The sequence below is a fragment of the Triticum dicoccoides genome, chromosome 2B, assembly GCF_002162155.2.
Source record: "Triticum dicoccoides isolate Atlit2015 ecotype Zavitan chromosome 2B, WEW_v2.0, whole genome shotgun sequence".
Taxonomy (NCBI): Eukaryota; Viridiplantae; Streptophyta; class Magnoliopsida; order Poales; family Poaceae; genus Triticum; species Triticum dicoccoides.
In genome coordinates, this window is record NC_041383.1 from 236,385,445 (window position 1) to 236,393,068 (window position 7,624).

Consider the following 7,624-nt stretch of genomic DNA (forward strand, 5'->3'; position numbering starts at 1 on the left):
TGGTTTTTCATCTAAGTATGTGGTGATTTTTTTAGAAAAGGAAGTATGTGGTGATTAATAATGCAAAATTTTATTAGCTTCGATGCCATGCTATACATAGTGGTTTAAATAACTTGTGTTTCTTATACTGAAAAGTAATTCAGAATTTGTTTCTGTTTCAATTAGAGCCCTGATGCAGACAAGGATTGTGTGGTTGTACATTTCACTCGCTATGAGGCGGACGACCTGAATATACGCACTGGGAAAACAGAGTTCTTAGGCTGTTGGATCCTGGAAGCCATTTGCGGTTATACCAATGAAGAGTTGTATTCCAGCCTCACTGTTGTCAGGCGTGTTGTCCAGGGTGTACTGAAGCACAAGAAGTTCAAATCTACTCCTTCGTTTGTGAGGCATACTGTTCTTGTCAAGCTTACGCAGGAAGATGACGTGGCATGCCTCCACAAACAAGTTTATAAGTGGCAAGGCCACAAGGTTGTCTTCATGAAGGTTCACAGGATTGAGCTGCTGCGGGACGTCCTCGACGATGTTCATGGCAAGGTCCATCTTGTGTCCAGCCCAAATTAGATCGAGGCATGAAATAGTTGCCCCAGCTAGTGCTTAATAGTAGTTTGGATTGTGTCTAATTATCCGAACCTTGCCTGTTATCGACCCCTCTGGGGCTAGTACTTTGTTTGAATCCGTCTATGGGAACTGCTGCTACTTTTGTGTGCCCGTGAATCATGTGAGAACCATCGTAATTGTTGCTGAAACAGATGCGTCCTCACTAGTTTTTTCATGAATATGGCATGGTAAGACATAAGTTGTCACGGTTTATCATACGAGCAGTGTGTGTTTTGATGAAATAGAACACTCGTTTGAGAACCGTGCGCTGACGTATACATAAGTACTTGTAAACACTGTTGGTGCTACCCCACTTGTAAGCAGTTGTGCAAAACACGGCACATTGGCTTAGCTCGCTTCAACACTAGGCTATCGACCAGCTAACAATCAACAATCTGCTGACTGACATATAAGCAACTATGTATCTTGTTACAGTGGTTCATGCAGTTAATTGAGGCCACAGTGTAATAAATTCCAAACGTTCACACGCTAGTCCAGCGCTCATGTGGAACACTCACGTTAAACTTGTCTTCATAAAAAACTTGAAAAGCATAAGTTAAGCAATTTTATACATCTCAATGATTCATAGAACATAACAAACATATACTAGTTCACAACAAAAGACAAAGTTGTGAGAAGGTTTACAAATCAGGAAAAAACAAACAAGGCTTCTCTGAGCAAAGGGCCTCCCGGCAGGCTTAAATTTCCTAGAGTTCACTCTGGTTTTTTCTTGTTGCCACCATCCAGGGTTAGGTTCTCTCATTCCAGAATAACCAATTATAATTGTGGTCTCAGCTGGAATGCTGAACTGAACCATGCAGTGTACTGACCAGGTGAAATTCCTGTGCATTCCACTAAATTTAAGCACCGCTATTTGCAGCACTAAGCAGACCACAATGCCTCTTGTCCGTGCACCTATCCAAAAAACCGCTGTGCAGACATGCCAGCTAGTCCTCGGTCCATGGATGAACTGGTGAAAGTGAATTCCGGACTAGGATGCAGTTGTTTTCGCTCATCCCTGCACTTCAATCAGGAAGTAAAGTGTACGAATCAGCTTCTTTTAGATTGCGTTGGTCATTCTACTTTAGTTACTACCAATGTAGGGATACCTTGAAGATGGGAGGTTAGACGACGGCAACGAGGGATAGCCATCTCATTTTGCGCAGTTGTACTAAAACTGAGGTGTGTGCTTTTGATTGCGTGGATAGAAACGATACGGAGACAGACATCCCGAAACGATATGGAGACAGACATCCCTGATTGCACAAATACGAAATACGGTTATTTAAACAGTGACAGATATTACTACTTTCCCCCGTTTCCTCTTAGAACCAAGTCCTAGATTCATGCTACAACTTTCCCACTTTCTTCCCTGTTTGAACCAACGCTTTGAGTCGACTGTATGAACTAGCTTTACTTCTAATAATAGTAGAAGTCTAGGTGGCTTTGGAAAAACGGATGGAAGTAGAAAAGGATCCACACGAAGGGAGCTGGGGCAGTAGAGCAAGGCAGGTTTCGAAGGAATATATACCTGAGGGTAGTAGGCATGTGGCAAAGACGGTGTCGGGAGGCCGCATCTTGGTCACAATACCGCAGGGAGGAAGAAGGGGTCGGAGGCCCTCCCGAGCCGGCGCTCTCTCGGAGAGAACGGCACGGCTGTCGATCGGGACGTGCGGGCAGCCGTTGGTCTCCTCCCTTGCCGCCGATGACAGCGTGAACGGTGCACCTACACCCATGTCCCGGTCGAGGTTGTCCGACCGGATTTGTGACCAGCCGTGAGCTAAGAGAGAGAGTGTGGCCACCTATGTCTTGTTTAGATCTGGAGAGCATGAGAGAGTGAACGAGAGGAACCCTAGTAAAGCAAGCGCTAGGGCTCCTGCTTTTATATATAGTGGAGTGATTTTGTTGTACCAGCTTCAAAAATTGCGCTCCTACGTGTACCCGCGAGTGGGTGTGAGAGAACTAGTGCGTGCGTGCACCGCTTCTCTTCGTGAGAGTACAATATACTATGCCCAAAGAACGTTCGCCGCAAGAGTAATAGTATAAGTGTGTGACGTGTGAGCTAAAATAAAATGTGCGTGCCATCTTTTGTTTTTTAGAAGTTCTGAGGGTAGGGTGTGACGAGCACATATGTGCGTGACGTCTACCTGCAGATAGACGATGGGTGCGACGTGCGAGTCTGTGAGAGGACTCGGGAGAGTTGTGACTCGTGAGGGTGCGTGTGCGTGAGAGAGAGGGGTGCACGTATCAATGCAATGCATGTGTCCGTAAATCATTATCCGACAAATGTTCGCCACAAGCCTTTTCCTGACGAACACCGTAAGAACCGTTAGATCGGCATCCGACAGTGTCAGTTTTGCCATGTCATTTAACACAACATCCACTCCTCCTACACACAAATCTTCCACGTGAGTGTTAGCAACTACCGTATGCTCCCTCCGTTCCGAAATGCAGTGCATGTAGCTTTATTGCAAATTCGAACCTCGCAAACTTTTACCGAGTTTTCGTGTACCAAATTGCACATGTAGAATACCCTGTATATATCATTTCATTCATCTTCGAGAGGTAACTATAAACATGGGTGAGGAGTCTACAAAGAAAGACCATCGTATCACCCGCAACAATTTCAACAATCCTTTAGTGTCGAGAAATATCATAGGAACTCTATATGATATGATTTTTGTAGGATTTTTTCCTTTAGAGCCAATTGGTTCATAGGAATAGATTCATATACTCCACATTTCAAAGGAAATAAACATGATATCATTTCTATAGCTTTAGAGCCACTTGGTTCATATGAATGGATTCCTGTACTCCCTTAATTTGAAAGGAAAATAAACATTAGCATATATTCAATAGAAAAGTTCCTATGATATGAACCAAATTACATCTCTTTTCTAATCCCTCCTCATAGGAATTGAGATACATGTCATCTCTGGACTCAATAGAAAAGTTCCTATGATGTGAACCAAATGACATCTCTTTTCCAATCCCTACTCATAGGAATTGAGATGCTCCATGTCATCTCCTTCCCTACAACTTCCATGTATACATCTTCTATTCCTAAATAGATATTACAACCCACTATTAGCTTTTTTCCAAAACATGCAACTATGGCACAAGAACTATATAGTGTGCCAATAACTTTGAAAGATGGTCGCTAGATGAAGCTAACCCGACAGTGCAGAGATGGCAAATCCGAGCACCACTGGCCGTTCGATATCATCAACATTCCACCAGATCTGCCACATGTACAATTTAGAAGACCGCATGGTTGAACTTAAGCATAATGCACAAACCTCAAAACACAAGCACTTCTCCTTTGTTCTAGAATCTTCTGTATCATAATTGATTTTTTTTCTAAATGAATTGCCATTATTTGTTTTTTTACTTTATGCATTACAATGCACAACCGCATGAATCTTAACATTTTTTATAAAACTAATTGATTTTGAATGAGGTGAACTATTAGAACTAAACAAACATCTACATCATGCATATATGACTCAAAGCTTTACATGCTATAGTGTGTATTTATTCATAATTTGGTTTCAAAATGTCATGCGTTCAATACATGTGTATCTTACTAGTTTTTAGTAGAGTAGCAAATTTCACGCGGCCCCGGGTATATCAAAATGCAGGGCCCATGCATCATTGCCTTTCGGTCGAACCTACATCCACAATTTTTTGTACGTATTATATCTCCACTGGTCCACGAACCCAAAATGCTGCCTCGTTCCCGTAAAACCAAGCGGCCCACACATATTTTAGGCGTCGACTCGAACCCGTTTACTACGACGTGGCCCCGCACGCCATAGTACTCCTACAAACACTACCGCCGCACTCATCAACGGTTTTATTCAAGAGGACGGGGGAGAAGCCGATTTGTAGTGGAGGCGCTTTCAAAAAAAAGGATCTGTAGTGGAGACCACTACCCTAGGGTGCCCTAGGTAGTTGCCGCACACATCATTGTTTTCTCTTTTCTTTATGCTCTTGCGCCCTAGAGTGAAATGATGGTTGTTTTGTCCGTCCAGCTTAATGCGGGAAAGGTGGGGCTTTGTGATTTGACCCCTCATCGCTCATTTTCTACTACTGCGGCGCTACGACCGGGGTGCCTCTAATTCCAACCACTGCTCTGAACTATAATTTGGTGCATCACACGTGGAACAAGACGGTGGATGAGCCACATGTCGGCCAAAGGGGTCCTGTTAAGTGTGTCATCATTTCGTGTGCGAACTGACCCTGCTTGAGTTGCTACGCCAACACGACAGGAGCAGCCTACCACTTAGTTTTGCTCCTTAGTGAATCCCGACTATATTGACCTAAAAAGATACGTGGTGAACTACCCTCTTCGTCTCAATTTTTTATTTTTAGGCGTCTTGGTTTATAGGGCGTGCACGTAGTTCTAGGTCATCCATTTGACTAACTAAATATGAGTTACTATGTCACAAAAAGTATATCATTGGATTCTTAAGCGGGTGTAGTTGTATTTAAAAGTCGAGGGCGGGGCTTTTCCTGCATGGTAGGCGGGGCAGTTCCGCCTAGTCGGTCCGACAGAGACGCAAGAAGACGAGGGAGTAGGCTACTACAAACGTAGGGTTGTGTGATTTGACAGCGAGTTACTCTCGACAGGTGGGGCCCCATGATTTGACTTGCCATTATCATTTTAACTGCGGTGCTACGACCGGCGTGAGTCTCCTGATTCCTGACCACCTCCATATTGGTGCCTCTCCTAATTCTCCACCATGTAGTAGAGGCTGGCTCTTGCATGAGAGCCCACTTATCCACTTTTTCCTTGCCTCTCTTTCCTCCACATATGCAAAAATGCCATGTAAAGCGCACTATTGTACTTACTTGCTCCTACAGGTGCTAAGCTTGCCACATAGGCATAAAGTCTGATGTGGCAAGTTAATCAAGAAGAGAGAGACTAGTTTGGTGACCCAAGGAAGAAACGGTGCTAAGCACGTGTACCTAGGTGAAAAGACAATTTTGAGTCTATAGCTAATTAAATGAAGCAAACTTAGCAACAAAAAACTAATAAGGACACCATTTCATTGGAAGAGGTCACTCCTTGGCAAATGCAATAAATACTACTCCCTGTGTCCCATAATATAAGAACATTTTTGGCAATACACTAGTGTCAAAAACATTCTTATATTATGGGACGGAGGGAGTACGAAGAAAGAGATAGAGAGAAGTAAAAAACACTTATAGCCAACCTTATAGCTAACCTTGTTGTAGTATGAGTGACTAAGTGATGACTATGTATGACATGCCAACATCAGATAGCCTAACGCACCGTGTTAAATCTCCAAGGGTGCGACCGCGCGAGCGACGCGACGGTCGTGGTAGGCGCAACCATGATAAGGACTGCTGGCAGCCCTTGGATCTGAGATCAAACAGTCGCATGCTAAGTTGCTGAAAATTTGTAGAATAACCCTCCAGGAAGGATATTCACCCATAGGTCTAGAATCACACCACGCAGCCGTTCGATCTCATATCCAAGGGCTATCGGAAGCCCGTATCATGGGAGAATGGAAAGCCACTACCCTGCCATTCGCATGCTGGCAGTTCGCTCCTACTCGCCCCCGCACGTCCTTTAATACTATGGCAGTTCGCTCCTAGTTGTCCCGTCCTTTCACATTATGGCAGTTCCACTAATCATAACCCTCCTCCCAAATCCATGGCGTCCCAAATCTCCATGATCGGCGGTGAGTACAAGGTTAGAACCATCACCGGCGATGAGTTCGATGTCATCTACACCCGTTCTTCCGCGATGATGAAAGGATGCCTTTCTCGCTTCAGACGCATGTTCGAAAACTCAGATGATGAGTGGGTCGCTGGGCTAGATGTTGAGTACACCACAGTCCTGGGACGAGACAAGGATCTAAAGGACGAAGAGAGGAAGAAGCCCGCCATGATCCAGGTTTGCGTGCATGACTTATGCTTGGTCTACCACATATGCCATGCCGACGTTGAATGCCTGGATTTTAAGAACTTCCTCGAGAGAAACCTAGTCAAATTCGTTACTATAGACTTTATGAATGACAAAGAAGTCCTAGGTCGGATAGGCCTTGTTGTAGGCAACCCCTTCGACCTCCAGAGTAATGGGCTGGTGTCCTCTTGTCAGCCTTCAATGTTGACCCTGGCAGGAGCCATGGTTCATCCTTCGTACCGTAAACTGGAGAAACCTCATTACACATTTCATTGTCATGCATGGCAGCAAAATGTACTAGATATAGACCACATCCACTACGCTACAATGGATAGCTACCTTTGTTTCAATATCTACAAGGGTTGGATGAAGAGCAAGAGCCAAGTGTGCGGTTCAAGCAAAGAAGTATCGGCCAAGAGGAAGAGGGACAAGGACGAAGTCGAGGACGTGGACAAGGACTCCGAGTGAGTAAGGTGTCAGTATCGTTGCTCATGGTGGTTCTAATGCAGTGTCTACCGGATTAGTTGCATTGTTTAATTTCATGTGTGCTTAGTTTAATTTGAGGGGTGTGTTGTGCTGAGCCCCCAGCAGAACTATGTTATATTTCTTCTCATTACTTTAACTCTTCAGTATGTACATACTACTATTATTTCTTTAATAGAATTTAGCACCCCAATTAAGCACGTACTAGCTTTTTTAATAGTACTATATGCATAATTTGGTGACGAGCGCTCTCTATATGTACCACCTTTTTTTAATTTCAGTTTTTGCTCCATGGCGCAATCCATCAATACTACTAATGTACAAAAGTATACATTTTTTAAAAGGCTGGAGTACTGTTCATCACATATATAGCCAGTTAAATTCTCAACCTAGAACGACGTGCATGCCATGTAGTAAACCGATACGGAGGAAGTATAGTAAAAATGAGGTGATTTTACCGAGCGATCAGCGGGGGAGCATGGCCTGTCATGCGGTCCCACATGTCATGATGTACCAAGGCGATGCGCGTGTCCCTCTTGAGGCAGAAGCAATACTACGTGGTTTGAGATGATGGCGAACCGAAGTGTGAAATAATGGTTGCTTCGT